A 24,285-nucleotide genomic window follows, 5' to 3' on the forward strand; every position below is an offset into this window, starting at 1 on the left:
CCTCATTTTCATGGGTGGATATCCCCTAATTATCATTTTTAATAGAGGGATTCATTTCCTTTTTTACCTCTATATAAATTTGCAGGGACTTGAGTGGATGGACTATGCCAAGAATTCAAGCTTTAGGCTTGAAGGCATATGCTTCAACATATTTTTTACGCTCCAAGATTTCAGTTTGAAGTGATACACTGTTTCAGAAGTTTAATGACTGAAAAAGAAAAGTTTGTATAATATTCTGTAATGTGGTTAACTATTTATATGGAGGAACAACACGACCTGATAGAAGAACTATTTTTAGTCATTGTCATCATGCTCCATTTTTTAAAATAAAAGAAAATTGATATGCCAATTATTAATTTAAAGACTCAGCCTAACAGATTATGTTTTAAAATGAGTTATTTCAAATTCAGGAGAGATGGCCCTCCATAGACCATATTAAATATCATCTGAGCCAATTTTCTTTTTTTTTCTTGAAGTTGAAAAAAGGTTTATTTTGATGCCAGAAATATCTGAGTGTTAGAGAAGAATTAATATGAGAACTGTTACTAATATACAATCGACAGAAACATAAATATGTTGACTTTTTTGATTATTAAACATAAAAGTGCATTTTATTGGAAATACATCACTTAACAAGATAGATGAGACTTCTGTTGTTTTTCCCAATCAGTTCATGTATCTGTGGTTGAATAAAATAGGAATAGAATTAGTGCTGTGCCAATTTTCTTAACATAGATTTAAAGAAAGTGAAACACTGAGAGCTTGTTTCACTTGTCCAAGTACACCTAGGTATTTCCCTGCAGAGCTAGATCTAGAATAGAATTCCCAAAAGTTGCAGTATAAAGTTGGGTGTTGTGGGTGTTGTTTTTTACATTGTAATATATTACTCATTTTATGATACTAGCTAGAGTCTGAAATATTTCAGATTATAACAGCAGTGGCCAGGTTGTGTCCTCTTGAATCTGTATTTATTAGAAAATAAGTTCTATTTGTTTTTTCAGATCATGGGTGTGTGGTGCTGCAGAATATGTCATTTAAAATGATAAAAACAAATCAGCATCATTGATTCAATATGGTAGGGTCACAAGGAAATAAACATCTAAGAGAAAACAACTAAACCAAGGGCAAGAGATATAACCCTTCTAAAATTTGTATCTATTGTATACAATTTTTACCTATCCAGAAGCATTAAATATAATTCAGTCCTTCTGATAAAAAGTCACACTGCATGACATACCAAGGTACCCCTGGTTTTCTGATGTATCACTATTAGAAATATGCCATGATATCCATGAGATGCATGGAACATAACCAGCAAAGAAGGGAAATTCTATGCGTTATTAAAATGTTCAGTAAGTTAACTTTAAAATACATTACTTGAGAGCAGATATATCAGGCTATAGTATTGACCATCCATTTTTGATTCACATAATATCCAACCTTCTACAAAAGCACTGAATATAAAAGAACAGCTAAAAAGGTTTACTGTGCCTTGGGACTAATTTGCAGTAAATTGCAGTCCACTGCTGCTATCTGAACTCACGTATTTGTGTGAGCTGCTACTTACATGTTCTCATTCACTTTGAGAACAAAATGCGGCAACTGACAATACCTTTTAAAAAGACCATTTCTTTTAGACATTGCCATTTTGATTAAAAATTACCTCCTAGAATGCCACTGTGGAAATAAGCTGGTGCCTACAAAGACAAGTAAAAAATGATTGGAGCAGTAGGTAATATCTTTGTCATTGTAAAACATTATCTGATACAGATACACAAAGAAATGAAGTCAACTGAGTGCCAGTTATAACCATGGAAAAGAGCAACAACCAAAACAAAACAAGAACAGGAGGAAGGAGAATCACTACCACTACCACCACCACCTAGAAATATTAACTGTAAAAATCCAAAGACAGAAATGGAGACAGGTCTCAGGAAAAGAACTATAATCCAACATAAACTGGCAGAGTCAAAGTGCATGAAGTATTTTCATTTCAAATACAGTGTTGTGTGCTTTCTTTGTGTATATACACACACATTTCTTTTATATATCAGCTTTTCCTCAAGTGTCCCACTGTGTTCTCTTTTTTTGAATGCGTATGGAAAATTTTCTTGAAAATATTCATGATGAGGAAGGCATCAATGAATTACACACTTATTTGTTTGATGGGAATAGATACAGATTAATTCAATAAATATTTGTGTTAATGAAATGTATCAGTCATTTTGCTGTCTTCAAAAACATTTTTTGGTCTAGTTTAGTAGACAGACATATAAAGAGGTAATACAGGTTCATATGAGTACAATAATGAATAAGTGCCTATCCTTGATTGGGTAAGAAAATATGCTTCATATAGGAAGTAGCACAAAATTAAGATATAAGGGGTGATGAGGAGTTTTCCAGATGAATAGTAGTGGCATAATTGTATAGGGTGTGGTGGAAGTTTTATTCATTTTTCAGTCTGTATTTGGTTGCATTATTACTTTGAAAAATAAATGAGTTAAAGTTAATAGAGTAATTAGAAAATCACAGAGTATAGGGTAGATCCCTCCTTCTCATCATTATCTTCCCCCATTTCCTGAAGTGACATTTGAAATTTTAACAGATATTTGTTATTAAAAACCCATAGAATGTCACATAATTCTATCATGAATATTTCCAGCTATTGAAGTTAGAGGCAAAAATAGGAAAAAAGGAATGTTGAGTAAGTAACCACAGGTTAAATTCTGTAAAATAAATTGTGAAATGAAAGTACAACTATTAAAAATGTTTATTTGGCTGTTAAGAACATGGCTAGTTACTTGACTACAGATATTGCTGAGTTCCTAACTTGCTAACAGTAGAGGCAAATATTAAGCCCTGATGTGGTGCCCTGATATGGCACCATTCCCTAGAGAGACCAACCAGCCACCTAGTGGTAAGCTATTGCATCAGATCCTTTCTGTGCAGGACAGAGCAGAGTTTTGGACTTAATGCAATAGACAAGTATTCTGGATGGTTTTGTTTTTTGCCTCTATTATTTCTGCTGATACCACCATTTATGGACATAAAGAATGTCTTATTCACTGTCATGGTATTATGCACAACCTTGTTTCTGATCAAGGAATTTATTTCACAGTAAGTGGACTTGTTTCACTATGAGCTAATCCCCATGGATTTAATTGTTCTTACTGTAAATCCTATTACTCAGAAGTAGCTGAACTTAGGGAATGGCCTACAGATGACTCAGAGCACATATTTGGAAGCAAACTATGAAAGAGCAAAATTTCGACTCACAGGATGCAGTAATGATTCAGAGACCAATAAATTGTTCTGTTTTTCCTATAGACAGACTGTGTGGGTCTATGGGGTGGAGCTGGGCATAGCTCTTCTAACTATTATACCTATACAGGTTTACTCATTTGTAAAATTTTTGCTTTTTATGTTTGCTGCTTTGAGTGCTGCTTGTTAGGAGGTCTTGTTGACCGAGAAGTGTTTTCACAACAGTGGTCATGTTGAATTATAAATGACATTTATACTTGGATATTGTGGACTCTTCATGGGACGGAACCAAGAGGCAAAGAAGGGTGTTTTCTATTGGGTGGAATGATGGATTTTGATTAAAAAGGTGAAATCAGATTACAAAGAAAAGTAGGGGCTAGGACAATGTCTAGAATGCAAGGGATTTGGGAGACACCTTTTATTATTCCCATTTCTAGTAGCAAAGTTAATAGAAATCCATAGCAATGAAATCAAGAGAAGTCAGAACTTCAGGAATGAAATTTTGGGCCACAAAAAATTGTAATAGATAAATAAATACATATATGCATGCATACATAAACAACAAGGCAAAACAAAACTCCTTAACCTGATGAGATCATGACAGAAGATTATGGCCAAAGGTAAAGGAAACAAGGAATGGAAGTAAAAGAAGAAAGTTAGAAATACCAGTTATGTGATAGCAACCTTGTGATCAGCGTTAGTAATGAGGACAGTAGCAGTATGCATATGGTCTTCCTTGATTTTTATGTGTGTTTGTGTGTATATATATTTCAGTTCCAGTTTCTATTGGTATCTCATTATCTATCCATCCATCCTTATTTACATTTGTGTTTTTTTTCATTTGTATTGAATATTTTTCTTCTCCCTCCTATTTCCTCTTATTTTATACAAGTTTTGTTGAGGAATACATTTGTAATGTAGTATTTGGGTAACAAGATATTTAGATGTTCCTGAATTTAAGGGGGAATATATATATTCCAGATGCTGATCTAATGATTGTTGGGATTTTGTCTCTCCTCATTTTGGGGAGAGGTTAAGAATATCTTTATTTGTAGAAAGGCAGTTGAATCCTAAGTTGGAAATGAAACTTGCTTGTTGTTCTTTTGAAGTTTAAACATGGAAGTGTGTGTATATATGTTTTGCAGCCATGAAGCCAAGCAGGACTCTGCATGGCCTTCCTAGGGACAGACCCCACCCCACGCCCCCTTTGTCTCCCCAACTCTTATTTATAGAAATGCTTTAGCCTCCTGGGCCTTCCCCGAGTTCCAAAGAGAAAATTTAATCAGAGAAGTGAAAAAATACAGAAACAAAGGAAAACAGTCAAGCAAGACAAAATAATAATAGTTCAGCCATAAAACAAAGTCAGTGACCTTTAGTTCCCGACCTCAAGGGCTATAGATAATATTCTGAGCCATATCCTTGAGTTATTTTGCAGATACTGAAACCCCCACCAGGTGGAAAAAGTTAACTACATGCACACCACAAGCACATAGGCCCCAGGTTGGTTGGAACCAGAGGTTGATGATGTTAATTCCTGAAACACAACCCTGTTACCTCACCAGCCAATCAGAAGGATGTACAGGAGCTGATCATGTACCCTGCGACCCCCTTTCTCACCTTGCCTTTAAAAACCCTTCTCTGAAAGCTATCTGGGAGTACAGGTCTTTTGAACATAAGCTGCCCCTTCTACTTACTTGGCCTCACGTTAGATGCCTCTTTCCCTTACCACAACCCAGTGTCTATAGATGGCTTGTAGCACACTGGCAAGCAGACCTAAGTTTGGTTCAGTAACAGCCAAAGGGTTGTGCTATGCTAGTCATTGCCTCTAAGCTTCAAAGTGATCCTTCCATACCAAGATTTTAGGTACATATTGGAGCTAGGACCTTGTAAACCACATTTCAGCTTTGCTAGCCAGATCTATGTTGGCCTCTGTCAACAGAGGGAGACCAAAAGTACTTCCTTCTTACAGTCTGTTTCCTGTTAGTTTCCTGTGGGTTTCCTATTTCCTTGTGGTTTCTCTAAGCATCACCCCCACTTTACCATTGGAAGGCCCTTCCCGCTGTAATATCTGAATCCAGTTTGCAATTTACACAACATTTAAAAAGTTAGTTTCATTCTGGTTCATTTCACCTCTAAACACATTGTCATTCAACCAGTACCCTAATATGGGACTCCTTTTCAGAACTTAGAGACAGCAGTACCAGTTGAGCTGTGCTCCTTCTTTACAGGTCTGCCTTTCAGTTCCACAGGGCCTCTCTTCTAACTCTCTACCTGTTAATGATCCTAGCCTCTTCTTTTCATTCCTTCAGTTGTAAGGGTACCAGCTGCTTCTGACAGTTATAACTTCAGTGACACTTTATAGTACTCTTTTTACACTTTGTTTCCTATTTAACAATTTTGAATCTAGCTTGCAATTCTTTATGTTATGTTTTCTCTAATCAGATATTCCTCTCGTGTTTTGTGTTGCCTTAGTGGACTCTGGATGCTATAGCTCATTTTAGAGAAAAGTTAAATTGACAGTCTCAACTTTCTATTAATATAGTTTTGGCCTTGGTTATGAATAGCATGGACAACTGTCTTTTAGATTATTTAATCTTTTGCAGAAGAACATCATGGAGATAAACTCATTATATGTTTTTAATAGTTACATAACTCTCCTCTGCAACTTCCTATTTTCAAGAGGATGGTTGGTTAGGCTATCATAATATCTTCTTATTATGAAACCTACAGATTTTTGATAAAATATTTAAAAAGTTTTAAACAGATGAGAGTATAAGAATAAACTAGGATACGTATTTTATACATATATACATATTTATACACATATATATTGATAAAAATTTATGATATGTATATCTCATCATCAAATTTTTGATTGAGAGTCACTTTTTAATAGTACATTTACCCAGACTGTTTCACTGAATATCTAAAACCTTGAGTTACAATTTCCAATAAATCCCTCCTGTGTAAGTACTAGTAAACTTACATAATTAGGGAAATGCCCCAGTAGTTATCTTACAAAGTATCATCTCGATATGGATATAGATAAATTTCTATAGTTACTTATTTTTGTGAATGTCTAATCTTGAAATAGAAGTCAGATGAGGAAACTGAATCTACGTCTTAGGTTCTGAAGATAAATTATAAAGGAAGTATAAAGTGACTCTGAGATGTGGTCGTATCCTGAAAAAGCATCATAAAATCTTATTTGGGGGACGGTCTTCCTATGTTAACTTAGCAAGATTGTCATAGAAGACACTAAATAAAGGAAGAATCAAGAGGAGGCATTAGAAAGATAGACACCATAAAATGTAGAAATATATATAGATGTACAAGTGACATTAATTGTTGGAGTTGTTATATATATAATGCAGAATAAAAACATTTTAAAATAGTGATAAGGAGGTATCAGAGATTTTTTTTCTTTAAAGATTTCAAGTAATGGAAATAAAAATTTAATTGTTGAAATAAAAACCTAATAAATGGGTTAAATAGTAAATTAGACATCCTTTCCTCTATTAGAAAGTTATTTATCAATAGGACGCAAAATACATGAATCATAAAATATTTTTTAAAAATAGGTGGATTTCATTAAAACTTTTAATAGTCAAAAGATATTGTTAAAATTAAAAAGGCAAACCACAGACTCAGAGAAAAATAATTCTAAACACTTATCTGATAATGGACTTGTATTTAGAATATATAAAGAACTCTTACAACTCAATAATAAGGCAAACAAACAAGTAAAAATGTCGTAAGGACTTGAATGGATGCATAACTAAACAAAAAGGGCTATGGATGACTAATAATAGACATTTGGGTGATCATGTGTCCACAGAATCTTGTATGTGGATGTTTATAGTGGCTTTATTCATAATCACTAAAACTTGGAAGTAACTTTAATGTCCAACAAGGGGTGAACAGATAATGAAATTATGGTATATCCATATAGTGAAATACTACTCAAAATGTAAATAAATGAAATACTGATATGTGCAACAACATGGTTGAATCTCAAAATATTATGCTAAGTGAAAAAAACAAGACAAAAATAGCTACTTACTGTACGATTCAATTTATATGACATAATAAAATTAAAAGAAAAATAACTACTGCAATAGAAATCATATTAGTGCTTGTATGGGGCCAGGGTTAGAAATAAGGTGTACATAAAAAGCAGAATGAGGGAACTTTTGGGGGTAGTAGAAATTTTCTGTATCTCAAGTGTAGTGGTAGTTATATGATTGCATACATTTATCAAAACTCATCAAATTGTATACCTTAAAATGGTAAATTATATTTGATGCAAATTAGACCTCAATAAATGTGAATTAAAAAAATTATTTATACCTAATATTTTTTCCATTATTGGGACATGCATATCAGAATTTTGGTGCTATTAGCACCAGACCTATAAAAAAATGGCATGAGCAAAAAAAACAATTTTTTCTGTCATCTATATCTTATTATAATATTTAGAACTAAAAATCTTATTTTGACAACTAAATTTGACTTTCTCAATATCACAATCTAAGCTATATGAACTTTATAATCAGACATCTCTGATTAAAAGATGTATAAACATTTTCCCTAAGATAACCTGCTGTGGTAAGATACTTTAGTATCTCTTTTAGCATATGTTTTGTCCTTTGCAATATGGTGACAATGCTGCCTGTATCACTGGATTATTATTGAGTAAATAGGATAATGTTTTTCTGCTTCAGTAGAGTATGTGATGCATAAAAATCATGAAAATATAGTTATATATGTTGTTGTCATTGCTCTGCTATTATTATTGGCACAGGAGGGAAGGGGGCAGGGCACAACCATTAAAAGAATGACAGAGCCATTGAGGACAAAAACTAGTTAGAACCAACTAGGTCCAAGAGGGCAGAAGATTTGACTTCCAGTAGACCTTGAGCCTCATTATATGCTCATTGTAATAAATTAACATGCTAAATGACACACCTGCAGGTGCCATGACAGTTGAGGCTGACTATAAAAGGCCAAAAAGTGGGCCCAATTCCTGGAATCCCCACCCATTCCCCAAAATAGTGGGAATAATCCTCCTACTTGTTAGACTCTGAAACTACCCAGACCATAAAAATTATAACCCCCCAACCTGGGGCCATCCTCACCTTCTGAAACTACTGCATTCTGCCTGTGGATTGTGTATCTCTCTAAATAAACTTGCTTTCACTTTACGATGGCTTGCTCTTGGATTCTTTCCTGCACAAGGTCAAGGACCCTCACTCAGTGGTCCCTCCCAGGAACTTGCCTGAGACCTATGACATGGTCATCCTCTCACCACTCATTCTCCTGCAACATATCATTATTATAGTTACATTACTGACTTAATTCTCATATTTATAACATTTACTCCTTTTAGTTTTTCTTTAACTGTAAATAATTTTAATACTAATTGGACACCTTCAAAGCAGTATTAAAACTGTACGTTGTCTGCTCAAATTCTTATTTCTGATGCCGAAAACTCAGCCTCTGTGCACCAGAATCCAACCTCAGAGACAGAGTTTTCGGTGAAGCAGAAAAGAATAGCTTTATTGCTTTGCCAGGTAAAGGGAGACACAGCAGACTTGTGCCCTCAAAACTGTGTGCCCCCCACCACCCTTGGGGGGAATTAGTGAATTTTATAACAATGGTTCAAGGATGGGGTTGTTGATAAGGATCCGGTTGTGTTCAGGGCTTGCATTCCTTTAATCTGGCCTCAAGCAGTTTCCTGATGAGCTTCTGTTGTTCTCAAGATTATCAAACTGTGGCCTTCTCTCTGGAATGAACAGTTCTTCATCAAGTAGGTAACAGCTTCCATTTGTTGGGGGCTTTAGTTCTTCAGAAGAGCTCAAAGATGTTGTTATGTGTATCCCTTGAGGTGGAACCAGGACCCTGCCCCGAGGGTGCACTATTGTTTCTTGACTGCTCCTCCCTTGTCTCTGCATCCCCTCACTTCCCTGATTAGCAACTGTTTGAACCTGCCTTTGGAACTCAGGGAAGGTCATAGGACTGAAGCCTATTTCCCACAAACAAGAAATGGGGGACATACAGAAAGGTTTCCATGCCCAGGAGCCTCACAGGGTCCTGCTCAGTTTCATTTGTGAATATTTTAATATATAATATCAAATTAAAGAGCTGTTAGCAAATGCAAGTTCGTGTACCTGACACACAGTGAAGCCAAACAACCCAAAACATCAGAGTTTGGAGCAGAGAGAGGTTTATTGCAGGGCCAAGCAAGGAGAACAGGTGGGTTGTGCTCAAAAAACACTAACTCCTGGATGTTTCTTGGGGGGATGCTTTCATAGGCAAAATTTAGGGTGAGGACTGCAGGGTATGTGGCTTTCTTCTGAATGGTTGGTGGTGAGATAACCAGGACTCTGGTACTCAGCCTGAAGTTACCATCTTCCACCTGGGTGGGGGGAGGGGGTATTAGTTCTGTTAGAAGAACTCAAAGACACTGTTATGTATATTCCTTGAGGAAGAACCAGGACCCTGCCCCATCCTACACTGCTGTTTCTTGACAGCTCTTACTTTGTTTCTGCATTCCCTCACTTCCCTGATTTGCAACTGTTTGAATCTGCCCTTTGGAACTCAGGGAAGGTCAAGGAGACTGAATGAAGACTATTTCCTACAAACAAGAAATGGGGAACACAGAAAGGCTTTTGCGCCCAGGAGGACTCCACAGGGCCCTGCTCAGTTTCAGACCTGGAGAGTGGATAGTCACAGAATAGCTAATGACATTATAATTAACTCCAACAAAAAGAGGGTGATAAGGAAATAGTACTAAATAAGATAGTAAAACAATGGCTTTTGCTCAGAAAGCAACCAATGTACATCTTGCCCCTGCATATTTCAGTAACAGGCTTCAACAATGTGACATTTTTCTGAAGAATTATTGAAGACATTATTGTATTCTGAATCTATTGAATTTTTCTGCTATATGAAACCATAATTTATTCTAAATTCAAGGAGGAGAGCCTGACAGTTCCATGCATCCCTGAGACGCACAGAAATGTCACTGACGGCCAATTAAAAAGACCAAAGATATGAACAGACAGAAATATAGCTCTCATTAAAAGCAGTAAAGAGAACCATTTGGTAAAAGGCATTTTTATCCACTTGTTTTTTACCACCTTCAACAAAGTCTTATCATGTAAGTAATTGGGTACAAAATAAACTTATTCTAAATTGATTTTTAAAATTTGTGTCTGCCTAATTTTTACACAATTTTAGAAAAATGGCACCTGAAAGTTATTGCATGTAGCTTTTCTTTATTAGTTTTGATTTAGGTGCAGTTGAGATATTTTAAAAACTTGAACTTTAAGAAACTGTGTGAATATAAAGTTTCTGCAAATTAACATGGATAAAATAATCTTTCTGTGATGAATTTGGACCTTTATTAGAACAAATGTTATCTTATGCACCTCTAGAAATGTCAGATAATCATAAAGTTTCTGTCAGCACTCACAAATATCTCCTAAGAAAAGAATAAAAATGATTTTAGTGTTTACTGAGTCTATTAAATGTGGTTCAACTGTACTGCAGCAATGTGCAGTGAAAAGTGAATTCTGAAAGACTCTTGTAAACAATCACATGAATTCTATGTATGCAAAATAAAAAAAATAGTTGAAAAGTAATGTGAGTAATGGTGCAGTGTGCAAGTACTTCTTTAAAAAAAATACAACCACTTATCCTTTTGATGTAATATAGAAATAACCCTTTTTTTTTGTTTGTGGATATATTATCGCCTCAGTATAAGAAGATACAAATGAAAACTATTAAAAGTAAACCCTTACATACCTTAGGTTTTTATAGATTTTATTATGCATAAATACCCTTTCAGATTTTGTCATAGTTGTTTAACATTGACCAGAGGCATATGAATACATCTTTTGTTACCCGAATGTTGTTGATTGGAGACATATCAATATCACTTACATAACAGATCACTGGCCACAGACATTATTTTCTGCAAAAATCCCCCTGTCAATAATGAGTTAAAAGATGATGTAGTTGGGTCTTATTTTGCCACAGCCTTTTCCAAAAGTGCTAGTCATTATTCTGATGTCTTCTTACAAGCATAATAGTTTTAGACTTTCTAATTAGAAATAGTTTACCAGACTATTATTTTACTCAAAACTGTTATTTATTTCAGACCTATTCATTCAGCATTTTTTATTGCATAATTTCTTTTTTTTTTTAATTAATTTATTTTTGGCTGACTTGGGTCTTCGTTGCTGTGCACAGGCTTTCTCTAGTTGCAGTGAGTGGGGGCTACTCTTCCTTGCAGTGCACGGGCTTCTAATTGCGGTGGCTTCTGTTCTTGCAGAGCATGGGCTCTAGGCACACGAGAGTCAGTAGTTGTGGCATGCAGGCTCAGTAGTTGTGGTGCATGGGCTTAGTTGCTCTGCCGCATGTGGGATCTTCCCAGACCAGGGATCAAATCCATGTCCCCTTCATTGGTAGGCAGATTCTTAACTACTGTGCCACCAGGGAAGTCCTATTGCATAATTTCTTTTATGACCTTTTCAAGACCTACGTCCAGAATTAGGAGCATAAATCTTCTCAAATTATGAGGCTCACCTGTTTCTTCATCAAAAATAAACTACATTCTGAGAGAAAAAGCATAGTTTTATAGTTAAATTTCCTTTGTTCTAAATACCTACATAAGTTTTAATATTTATTTATTTTTTTGGTACAGTGTCTGTGACATTATACTAATTTTAACAGGAAAACCTAACTGTGAGGAAAAATGTTATGTACATGACTCTTGTTATAGGTTCAACTGTGTATTAGTCTGGGTTCTCCAGGGAAAGACAAGCAATAGTATACATACATACACACACATACATACATACACCAAATAATAATTGACACACACATCTATATTTACTGCAAGGAAGTGGCTCACATGGTTATAGAGTCTGGGAAGTCTCAATACCTATAGTCAGCAAGCTGGATGCTCCAGAGAACCAGTGGTATAATTCTAGTCTAAGTCCACAAAGGCCTGAGAACCAGGAGAGCCCATGGTGTAAATTCCAATCCTAGTGTTAATCTGAAGGCAGAAGAAGACTGATGCCCCACTAGAAGATAGGCAGATAGAGACAGTTTTTTCTTACTCAACCTTTTGTTCTAATTTTGGCTTTCAGTAGATTGGATAAAACCTTCCCACAAAGGGAAGAGCAATCTGCTGTACTATCTACCAATTAAATGTTAATCTCATCCAGAAAAACCCTCATAGACATACTCAGAAATATGTTTAATCAAATATCTGGGCACTGTGACCCAGTCACGCTGACATATAAAATTAACCATCGCAAATTGTTTACCTCCAAAGTTTGTATGTTGAAGTCCTGAACCCCCAAGACAGTGATCTTGCTTGGAAATAGAGTTGTTGCAGATGTATTTAGTTCAGATGAGGCTATGCTGGAGGAGGATGGGTCCCAAATGCAATATTACTGGCATCTTTATAAAAAGGGGAAATTTAAACACAGACATGTACACACAGGAAGAACACCATTTGAACATGAAGGGAGAGATGGGTTGATGCATCAACAAGCCAAGAAACACCAAAGACTGCCAGCAAACCAGAAGCTAGGAGAGAGGCTATCCCTCACAGCTCTTAGAAAGAACAACCTTGCAGACAACTTGCCCTCAGGCTTCTAGCCTCCATAACTGTGAGACAATACATTTTTTGCTTTTTAAGCCACTCAATTTGGGGTACTCTGTTAGGGCAGCCCTAATGAATTAATACAACACTCAGAAGTATGTAAGGGTGCTGCCTCACCAATTCTGGTGTTCTTTATGCAAAGTCTGAAGGATTGCCCATGTTGCTATTTCTTTGTTAACAAAAAATTGTAAATCATAAATATAACCGTATAGTATTAAGTATTAAATATGTCACAACCTCAGTTTGTTGTCCACAGAAATTTAGAAACTCTTCCTCCAAAAGTGATATATTAAGTCATATGGACATCAAAACAGCATTTTGTGCTGTTTACACATCCATGCCTCACAGAATTCTTCTTTAATGTAGTATCTCTTCCTGATATTTCCATTTGCTTGAAAACCTCTGATCCGATGAAATTTGGTTGGGCTATGAAATAAACACCAGGCTCCTTTTTTTCACGCATTTCATATCTCAAAAATAACTTTATTCGTATGTTCAAGACATTAAAAATGAATTCTCTTAAAATATAAGTACTAATATTTAAGTGACTGAAGTGTAGTAATTTAAATTTGATTTCAAACAAAATAAAATCCATTGACTTCATCAAATCTTAAAACCAAATTTCAAATTAAAATATTAATTTTAAGAGATCTGAAAGTTCTCTGGATTATGTGGCTAATTAAGGAGTTGCAGAAATTAAATGGTAAAAATGAAGCATATCTTCAGATTACAACTTAAATTTAGGTCAGATTCACTGACAAAAATATATTTTTAAATGGTAAGATAGGTATTAAACATTCAAATAAATATTGGCATATTCACTGTGAGTAAATTGAAATTCAGGAGTGTAGAAAGGTAGAGTATATATGCATAACAGACAAAAAAAACCCCACTAAAGTAAGAGTGTCAAAAAAAGGGGAATTAAAAAGAAAAGAAGAGCAAGCATCAAGGTGAAGCTTTGCCTGTTTGTTATTATTAATTTTCAAGTTACTTGATGATTGACACATTAAGTAATATACTACCATTCTAGGGCAAAAAAAAAATCATTATTTTTCTTAACAGTTTCATATGAAAATGATTTAATTTTGATAGATTTGGAGAGTAATACATTTGGAATAGTTTGATATGAGACAGAATTAAGGCAACACATGCAAAATTACCTTTGGAAAGCCCAGTAGATACCACAAAAGAAAGGCACTCATCCACCAAAATCCATTAAAACTAAGATACAAGTGGTTTGTGTCACCACTAATTGTCAGATATAGTACATGCAGTTAGAAAATTGTATAGAGAAAATGGGGTCAAGTAGCCTGATATTGACAGTTCAAGTATTTAGCAATGGAAATATGTAAGAAACTGTTGAATTTTAGACAAACTTTGAAGGTGAAGCCAACAGAGTTTGCTGATGTATTAGATGTGGGGAAGAGTGGTGTGTATAAATAAAAGTAAATAACTCTGAGTATTTTTGCGTTGAGCTATAAGAAAAGAGAAAAATTTACTAAAATGATGAAGCACAAGAAATCAGCAGAATGTTGAGGTTTGTGGAAACAGGGAGTTCATTTTTAGACCCATTTACTTTGAGATGCCCTAATAGACAAGTATATCTGAGAATTAGATGTTAAATAGCGTGACTCAAAAGTTTAGGGGACAGCTTTTTAGTTGGATGCAATCCTACTTGTCAATTTTTGCTTTTGTTGCCTGTGATTTTGGTGTCATATCTGAAGAATCATTGCCCAAACCAGTGTCAAGAAGCTTTTCTTTTCTCTTATGTTTTCTTCTAGGAATTTTATTGATTCAGATCCTATGTTTATATTTTTAATACGCTTTGAGTTGATTTTTCATATATTGTGAAATAAGGATCCAGTTAGGGCTGGGGGAAGGGGAAAATGGGAAAATTTTGGTTCAGGGGTAGAAAGTTTAAGTTATGTAAGGTAAGTTTTGGAGATCTAATGTACAAAAATATGATTATAGTTAACAATACTGTATTGTATACTTAACATTTGTTTAGGGGGTAGAACTCAGGTGTTTTCATAAGAAATAGAAAGAATTTTCTTCTGTTGAGGTCAACTATGGCTTAGATATTTAATGTCAGTGGGTTGAATGAAACAAATGCTTTTTTGTAGTGGTTTAAGAGAGAAAGGCAAGAAGCAAGTAGAGGCAGCACATATAACAACACTTTTTATGACTGAAGCAGTATAAGGAGAATGGGAAGGATGAAATTGCTAGAGAGAAGTGTGGGGTCAAAGAAGTTTTGTGAATTTGAAAGAAATTATATCAAATGTATAGTAATGCAAATGATCCAATGAAGAAGAATTAATGATATTGGAGAGAACATATATAAACATACAAGTAATTTATCTTGGATGCTTATATGTCCACTCTATAGATTTTATACATTTTTCTCTGCAATAATATTATTATTTTTCCACCTAAATGTAAGAATTTGAAATATGTTCAGTTGCAGAAACTATTTTTTTGCAATAGATTTGTACCAATGGAAACATTTAAACAGTTTTTTAAAATGATAAACCTTAATAAAACTAGGCAATGGAAATACCATGAAGTATGGATTTTTAAACAAGTTGCAAAATGAAGATCTATTAGAGAAATAAGTGATCCAGTGTGGTAGGGCTTGTCAAGATGTATTTCATTGAAAGATGCCTTAATATACAATTTAGATAGTTTTACACAAACGTTCTGGGAGTCAAACATTATTCTTCAAATTTTAAATTCTTATTTGAATATTTTAGCTTAAAATTGTGTTAACTAAGCTTCAAGGTACATTCGTTCTATATTCAGAAAGATATTAAATATAAGTTATGAATGCTAAATTTATTTATTAAATTTGAAATTTATGAGCAAATACAACTAGCTACAATCCTATACTGGACATTTTAATAATTATTTTGTAGTACAAACTTCTCTTTTCTCAACCTCAAAAAATAACCTTTATATGTAAACTCTACCTGAAAGGTTTTGTTTTCTTTTGTCTTATTTTATTTCATTTTTTATTTATTTTGTTTAAAAATAATGCCTAAATAATCCAAAGATTTTGTTAGAGTAGGCCATCTGTTGATGAAATTTTGCTGTAGGTTTTCCCAGTTCTCTTTGATATGCTCTTCATAAGTGTGTGCTCTGTGCCTGAATGTATTAGAAGTATCTCATTCACCCTCAACCTTAAAAGGTTGCAATATGTTCACAAGTACCCTCCCTCCTTCCATATAATGTCCCTTACACTTAGCTTTCTGATCTCAGCTTTCTAATACTAAGAAACACCTTTTCAGCACTAGAAGCTGAAATTTATCTTTAAAACTTCTGAATATTCATTGAAATTCCTTTTTCCCTTTATTTGTATATACAAATATTCATTCACTTAAATGATAGTTAAGAAAGTCTAGATGACTATGTGCTGGCATTTTAGAGTCTCTAGACTTAGAAATCCCTCTACTTTCTGACCAGGGCAGTATTTTCATTCCTCTCATTACCCCAAATCTGTTTTTAAAATACTGAATGACCCTGGCAGCAAACTTCATGTCATCTACATTTTCCATTAAATCTTCCCAATTCTTTCAGTCCTTTGCCTTAAGACGGGAATTGTCAATAGTCTGACTCATTTTGAACCACAGAATTAATGTTGCTTGCTTGATCATATGGAGGATAAGCAAGTCTTCCTAACTGAATACATTAAATAGACATAAATAGGTAAGTAACAACATACTTTTGTGAATAATACAACACATACATGAGTATATTTAAAATTAGAGATCTTATGCTTCACAAGTTTCATGATGGTTAAGTTAGACTTGGGGAAAGAGTAAGATTCAGTAAAGAAAGGGGCTGAAGGATGCTCCAAGACAAAGCCTTAGTTTGTTCCAAACCTCAAGAGAAAGTCTGGGCAGTTCCTGATGAATGTGAATAAGATCAGTGAAACAAGAGTCTGAGAAGTTTGGGTGTGGCTGTATTGTGACGAAAAAGGATATCAATTGCTCTTTTAAACTGGAAGGACTTAAGATTTTTAAGAAAGCTACTGGAAAGTTTATATACTGCATCAGATTTTAAACGTTTTTATTTATATTGAAATTTAACACATATGCATGAAGACGTATAACATTAAAATGTATAATACACCAAATTAAAGAGCATGCATGTGTTCACTGCCCAGGTCAAGAAATAGAACATTGCCAGAAGCCACGATGTGTTCTTTGCCAATCATGATCTTCTCTCCCTCATTTAGAGAAAACAGATGTCTTGATTTTTTGTTAATTTTGTTTGTCTTTCTTTTTAATTTTACCACCTAAGTGTATATTCTGAAATAGAACAATTTATACTGGTTTTGGAATTTTATATACAGTTAAGTCCCCTGCATATGAACCTTCAAGTTGTGAACATGCGTTCGCATGTCCAATCTCATAAGTTATTTCACGTGTCTGGTGTACACTGTCATGTGCATGCATCCTCTACAATTGGTTGTGCACTTTACTGTACAGTACTGTATAGAGTACGGTAGTACAGTATCTTTATTTCAAGCCTGAGATATCAGAATCTAGCATAAAAGCAGCAGTGATGCTTCTGAGCTGGTACAGTGATAACGATGGAAACAAAAGTGAAAATAATTGAGAGAATGGAGCAAGGTGAAAAGATGGTAGCTGTCACTCATTTTATTATTATTATTTTTATTGGCTCATTCTTATAACATGAATCATTCAACCATTGGCACAATTCTAAAGAAAAAGGGCAAGATCATGGAACATGTGAAGTCTGCTCTGCCGCCAGTAATTTTGAAGAAGTGTGGAAAAATGATGGAGGAGATGGAGAAACTTCTCAGTGTGTGGATGAAGGTTCAGCATCAGCGTTGAGCCCTGCTCAGCTTAATGCTGATTCAAGAGAAAGCTAAAAGCCTTTATGAAGACTTGAAGAAGAAACACGGCAAAGACTCAGAGGGCATATCTTTTAATGCCAGCCATGGCTGGTTTCATCGGTTCAAGGCTAGAGCCAACCTTCACAATGTAAAAGTAAGTGGTGGGAGGCTTCCCTGGTGGCGCAGTGGTTGAGTCCGCCTGCCGATGCAGGGGACACGGGTTCGTACCCCGGTCCAGGAAGATCCCACATGCCGTGGAGCGGCTGGGCCCGTGAGCCTGCTCATCCGGAGCCTGTGCTCCGCAACGGGAGAGGCCACAACAGTGAGGCCCGTGTACCGCAAAAAAAAAAAACAAAAAAAAACAGTAAGTGGTGGGGCAGTGAGTGCAGATACGGTAACTGCCCGGGAATTTACTGAAACACTTTGAGAAATTATTGATGAAGGTGTGTATTTACCTGAGCAGGTTTTTAATGTGGATGAGACAGGACTTGTACTGGAAGAGGGTGCCATACCAAAGTTACATCGGTACAGAGGGAAAGTTGATGCCAGTCTATAAATTCAGCAAAGGATAGGCTAACTCTGTTGTTTGGTGGCAATGCTTCTGGCTATATGAAGCTGAAGCCTCTCTTAGTTCATCATTTGGAGAACCCAAAAGCCCTTAAAAACATAGCTAAGGGCTCTCTTGCTGTCGTGTGGAAGAGTAACTCCAAAGCCTAGGTTACACTGGCCATTTCCCCAGACTGATTATTCCACCACTTTATTCTGGAGGTAGAGAAATATTGCTTGGAGGAGGACGTCCCGTTCAACATTCTTTTGCTGCTCCACAGTGCTCTGAGCCACACCCCATTCATGGATGACTTTCATCCCAATGTCAAAGTAGTGTATCTGCCACCAAATACTATGTCGCTCATCCAACATATGGACCAGAGAGTTATAGCGACTTTCAAGAAATATTATTTACGTCACGCTTTTCGTCAGGCAGTAAAGGCGAGTGATGAATCAGGAACAACCTTGCGGCAATTCTGGAAGGACTATAACATCTACAAGGCCATAAAAAACGTTGACTTTTCTTGGCGTGAGGTTACGGCCATCACCAGCAATGGGGTTTGGAAGAACCTTTGCCTACAGTTTGTTCACGATTTTCATGGATTTGAGAAGGTGAATGAAGAGTCCAAAGAGGTCTTCAGCAACTTAGTGACCCTCAGTGAGAAGCTGGAGCTAGATCTGCAAGAGGAGAACTTCAGTTAACTCCTTGTTGTGCAACATGAGCTTACTAATGAAGACCTGATGGAATTGGAGGCCCAGAGAAAGGATGGAGGGAGACAAGAGGGAGAAGTAACCGAAGAACCAAAGAGATTCATGACACAGAAAATGGCAAGGGGATTTTCTTTATTTGAGGAGGAACTGTTTTTGAGGCACAGGACCAGAATGTGGAACAGTACATGAAGGTTGCAGCAGCAGTTCAGAATGCAATCCAGTGCCACCGTGTCATCTATGATGAAAAAAAAAAAGAACTACTACCCAGACATCACTGGATCGTTTTTTCAAGAGGGCAGATAGAATTGAATCCAGCAAGGAACCGAAACTGTGCCGTCTTGCCAGGCATGAGTGAAATTGCAGCTTGCCCTCTGTCTCCTATTGCTGACCATCCTTCAGCTTTACCATCTCCCACCTCCTCTCCCTCCTCCAGTCAGTAACTCTTCTTGCCTGTTCACTCAATGCCAGCTGTTGTACTGCACTATTGTACTTTTCAGGTACTGTACTGTAAGATTAAAAATGTTTTCTTTATTTTTTGTGTTTGTTTTTTATGTATTATTTGTGTGAAAAGTATTATAAACCTATTACAGTACAGTACTATATAGCCAATTGTGTTAGTTGGGTACCTAGGCTAACTTTGTTGGACTTACGAACAAATTGGACTTACAAAGGTGCTCTCAGAATGGAACTCATTCGTATATAGGGGACTTACTGTAAATGGAATTACACCACATGTAGTTTTTTCTCTTTTTTTCGGTAAAATTTTTGTCTGCTAGATTTGTCCATGTTTTGTAACTAGCTCTAGTTTGCTCACTTTCTTTGCTCTATAATATTTTATTGTTTGAATATACCATGGTTTAGCCAATCTCTACTGCTGGTGGAGAGTTGGTTTTCAGCTATAGGTTATAATGTTGCTCTGAATATTCTTGTATGGGTGTCCATGTAGATATGTGCACAAATTATTTGGGGATATATATATATATAAGAAAAAGTGCATTTCTGGGGTAATAGGGTATAAATTTATTCGCTTTTAATATAAATGAATGTTTTTGCTAGTTTACATTTCTACCCAAAAGTGAATGAGAATTAACATTTTTATAACAATATTGTCACACATTTCAATTTTTGCCATCTAATTATTGCCTAATAATCACTCACTGCTATTTTTCTTTGCCTTTCCTGATTACTAACAGGATTGGTATTGTCATATGTTTCAATGACTTATTGACCATTATGTTTTCTCTTTCGTGAGATAAATATGGAAGTCCTTTGCCCCCTCTATATTGTGCTTTCTGTATTTTATTAGTGATTTGAATGACCTCTTTATAAATTCTGTATATTAATATTTTTTCAGTTTAATGTGTAGTAGCTATTTATTTTCCTCTTTCTATGATAACTTTGTCAGACAGAAATTCTTTATTTTAATGTCAAATTAATTAATTCTGCTACAAATAATGGTTTTATTCAATCTTTTTAAAGTAAATAACCTGCAGAATAGGTATTTTAGAAAATGTACAAATGCATAAAACATATGAAAGAAAATAAAATATTTTAGTATCACGTAGCTAGAGAGTATACCTGAGTATATGGTTTGTTCACTATATATGAGGTACATATGTGTTTTCCATATTATTTTTGGTTTAAAAATGGCAAAGTAATAATTATTAAATCTACTTAATTTTATCAAATAAATGAGACTCAGAGCCTGTTGGAAGCTCACATGGTATTAGGTATATTGTAGTATTAGGTATATATTAGTAGTATAACCATGATTTAAATGCAGTTTTGTTGAGTATTGTATTATGTAGTATAACCATAATAGCCATCATTTAATCCCAACTTTGCTGAGCTCCGAACAGTTAAAAAGTATGCTACTAATGTAGCTATTTGTGTTACATGCTACCTCTTTCAGATATTTTACTGGGGCCTTAAAAATCACAACATAAATGTAGACATTTTACTATCTGTCTTCCCAGAACAATAATATCCATGTATGTTTTATTCACACTTTAACCCAGAAGGTACTCAATAAGCATTTAGGGAATAAAGGAATCAATAACTCTATATAAAGGATCAGGACTGAATCAGAATAATAGGAGACATGATAACAATTCACATTTCCCTCAGTGACATGCTGAATTACTCTTGGGTTAATTTGCTATTGCAAATTATTCATCTGTAAAACTACAGATGTGATCACTTAAATATCTTGAGATAACTCTTTTAGAAATAGAGAGTATTCTCATAAATATAGTGTCTGCTGTTTCTGTTTTATTTTAATGTTTAAAAATATGTTTGGAATATGCATAGCCTTTGATAGCACAACACTAAAATAGTATTCAGGAGAATAAACTATTAATTTGACAATTTATTTTTAGTGAGAATCTAAAATTTATACTATTTCAAACTCTGAACATTCAGAAATAATATGAGCTAGTTGGTATTGTCTACTCCTAAGAAACCTTCAAAATAAATGTTATTTTTAAAGGCTTCTGAAACAAACACATTTAATTTTCTTATTAAATTTATCTCTTCTTATGATATTGACAAACTCCTATGACTTTTTTTTTGTATTCTTTTTATTTCTTTTTCTTCTCTGATTGCCGTGGCTAGGACTCCCAAAACTATGTTGAATAACAGTGGTGAGAGTGGACATCTTTGTTTTGTTCCTGATCTTAGAGGAAGGGCTTTCAGTTTTTCACCATTGAGAATGATGTTTGCTGTGGGTTTGTCATATATGGCCTTTATTATGTTGAGGTAGGTTCCCTCTATGCCCACTTTCTGGAGAGTTTTTATCATAAATGAGTGTTGAATTTTGTCAAAAGCTTTTTCTGCATCTATTGAGATGATCATATGGTTTTTTCCTTCAATTTGTTAATATGGTGTATCACATTGATTGATTTGCGTATATTGAAGAATCCTTGCACCCCTGGGATAAATCTCACCTGCTCATGCTGTATGATCCTTTTAATGTGCTGTTGGATTCTGTTTGCTAGTATTTTGTTGAGGATTTTTGGATCTATATTCATCAGTGATATTGGTCTGTAATTTTCTTTTTTTGTAGTATCTTTGGTTTTGGTATCAGGGTGATGGTGACCGCACAGAATGAGTTTGGGAGTGTTCCTTCCTCTGCAGTTTTTTTGAAGAGTTTGAGAAGAATGGGTGTTAGCTCTTCCCTAAATGTTTGATAGAATTCACCTGTGAAGCCATCTGGTCCTGGACTTTGGTTTGTTGAAAGATTTTTAATCACAGTTTCAGTTTCATTGCTTGTGATTCGTCTGTTCATATTTTCTGTTTCTTCCTGGTTCAGTCTTGGAAGGTTATACCTTTCTAAGAATTTGTCCATTTCTTCCAGGTTGTCCATTTTATTGGCATAGAGTTGCCTGTAGTAGTCTGTTAGGATGCTTTGTATTTCTGCAGTGTCTGTTGTAACTTCTCCTTTTTCATTTCTAATTTTATTGATTGGTGTCCTCTCCCTCTTTTTCTTGATGAGTCTGGCTAATGGTTTATCAATTTTATTTATCTTCTCAGAGAACCATCTTTTAGTTTTATGGATATTTGCTATCATTTTCTTTTTTTTTTCTATTTCATTTATTTCTGCTCTGATCTTTATGATTTCTTTCCTTTTGCTAACTTTGGGTTTTGTTTGATCTTCTTTCTCTAATTCCTTTAGGTGTAAGGTTAGATTGTTTATTTGAGATTTTTCTTGTTTCTTGAGGTAGGCTTGTATTGCTATAAACTTCCCTCTTAGAACTGCTTTTGCCACCTTCCATAGGTTTTGGATTGTCATGTTTTCATTGTCATTTGTCTCTAGGTATTTTTTGATTTCCTGTTTGATTTCTTCAGTGATCTCTTGGTTATTTAGTAACGTATTGTTTAGCCTCCATGTGTTTGTGTTTTTTACATTTTTTTCCCAGTAATTGATTTCTAATCTCATAACATGTGGTCAGAAAAGAAGCTTGATATGATTTCAATTTTCTTAAATTTACTGAGGATTGATTTGTGACCCAAGATGTGATCTATCCTAGAGAATGTTCCATGCCCACTTGAGAAGAAAGTGTAATCTGCTGTTTTGGGATGGAACGTCCTGTAATATCAATTAGATCTATCTGGTCTATTGTGTCATTTAAAGCTTGTGTTTCCTTCTTAATTTTCTGTTTGGATAATCTGTCCACTGGTGTAAATGAGGTGTTAAAGTCCCCCACTATTATTGTGTTACTGTTGATTTCCTCTTTTATAGCTGTTAGCAGTTGCCTTATGTATTGATGTGCTCCTATGTTGGGTGTGTGTATATATATATATATATATATATATATATATATATAATTGTTATATCTTCTTCTTGGAGTCAGCCCTTGATCATTATGTAGTGTCCTTCCTTGCCTCTTGTAACATTCTTTATTTTAAAGTCTATTTTATCTGATATGAGTATTGCTACTCCAGCTTTCTTTTGATATCCATTTGCATGAAATATCTGTTTCCATCCCCTCACTTTCAGTCTGTATGTGTCCCTAGGTCTGAAGTTGGTCTCTGGTAGACAGCATATATATGGGTCTTGTTTTTTTATCCATTCAGCAAGCCAGTGTCTTTTCGTTGGGGCATATAATCCATTCACGTTTAAGGTAATTATCGATATGCATGTTCCTATTATAATTTTCTTAATTGTTTTGGGTTTGTTTTTGTAGGTCCTTTTCTTCTCTTGTGTTTCTCATGTAGAGAAGTTCCTTTAGCATTTGTTGTAGAGCTGGTTTCGTGGTGCTGAATTCTCTTAGCTTGTCTGTAAAACTTTTGATTTCTCCATCGAATCTGAATGAGATCCTTGCTGGGTAGAGTAATCTTGGTTGTAGATTCTTCCCTTTCATCACTTTAAGTATATCATGCCACTCCCTTCTGGCTTGTAGAGTTTCTGCTGAGAAATCAGCTGTTAACCTTATGGGAGTTCCCTTATATGTTATTTGTCATTTTTCCCTTGCTGCTTTCAATAATTTTTCTTTGTCTTTAATTTTTGCCAGTTTGATTACTATGTGTGTCAGCATGTTTCTCCTTGGATTTATCCTGTATGGGACTCTCTGCGGTTCCTGGACATGGGTGGCTATTTTCTTTCCCATATTAGGGAAGTTTTTGACTATAATCTCTTCAAATATTTTCTCAGGTCATTTTTCTCTCTCTTCTCCTTCTGGGACCCCTATAATGCAAATGTTGTTGTATTTAATGTTGTCCCAGAGGTCTC

Source organism: Monodon monoceros, unplaced genomic scaffold (assembly GCF_005190385.1).
Source record: "Monodon monoceros isolate NGI ecotype Baffin Bay Population unplaced genomic scaffold, NGI_Narwhal_1 Super_Scaffold_20, whole genome shotgun sequence".
Classification (NCBI taxonomy): domain Eukaryota; kingdom Metazoa; phylum Chordata; class Mammalia; order Artiodactyla; family Monodontidae; genus Monodon; species Monodon monoceros.